Genomic DNA, 1,030 nt, shown 5'->3' on the forward strand with positions numbered 1-1,030 from the left:
TTTTATGTAACTTTATTACACAAATTTTATACAATATGACTCATAAAATTTTAATAGAATTGGACACACAGCTAAAAATATCACCTGTTACTGTAATTATTAAGCAACTCTATGCTTGAGAGCAGAACCAAATGAGGTTAGGAAAAACAATCCCTTTGAGAAAAGTTATTTTTTTGCTAATTCAATGGGTTATGGGGAAGATTGTCATTAATTCAATAGTCTAACCCAGGGTTGAAGTGAGTTTAAAGGACTTAGAGGATTTTAGTCCATTTTGCTGGGAATTTAGTGGCCTGTGACAAATAGAACTCTGATATTTCTTCCGAAAGCACCAGAAGTCTTAATGATAGCCAGAATAGAAAAGCCACAGTAAAAACAAAACAGAACAAACCTCAATATTTGCAAAATGTACATTGATAAAATGTACATTGATACAAAATGTACTCTTTCTTATTTTTGTTACATCCAAGGATATATTTCCAATGTGAAAAAATGCATGACCTTAACCTAGTAGCAGCCTAATAATAACTGCCATTTTTTGAATGCTGGATGTGAACAAGGCACTTTGCCAAGTGCTTTACATATTGCAGAGCACCTAGTGAGATGTTATATTTCTTTTAATCTAGAGAAGCTTCCAGATAGTTGTTTCTAGATGGAGGTAGCATGTCCCTTAGAGTACATCTTTGTTGGAAACATCTCCATTTCCTAGATTGCCTCGTTGTGCAAATGCACAGGGAGTCAGTGGTAACCATTATCTCGGGGGGAGGTTGCGGCAGAACCTTCTGAGACCTAACAAAGCCTTCTCCTCTCAATGTCCCTGGGACTAGGAAAAGTAGAGTAAATTTACTTAGAGAATAATGTTCCTTTGGGGGGAAATAAGAACAGACCCAAACTCTCTCCTCTGAGATTTAAATCTATTCAAACTTCGACAATAAATAAATGGAAATGGCACAAACTGAGATTTTTTTTTCAGGCAGGAAAAGACACTAATGACCCCAAAGGGCAACTTGGCTTGAAGGAAGGAGGCATATAG

This window comes from Hipposideros armiger, unplaced genomic scaffold, assembly GCF_001890085.2.
Source record: "Hipposideros armiger isolate ML-2016 unplaced genomic scaffold, ASM189008v1 scaffold_257, whole genome shotgun sequence".
NCBI lineage: Eukaryota > Metazoa > Chordata > Mammalia > Chiroptera > Hipposideridae > Hipposideros > Hipposideros armiger.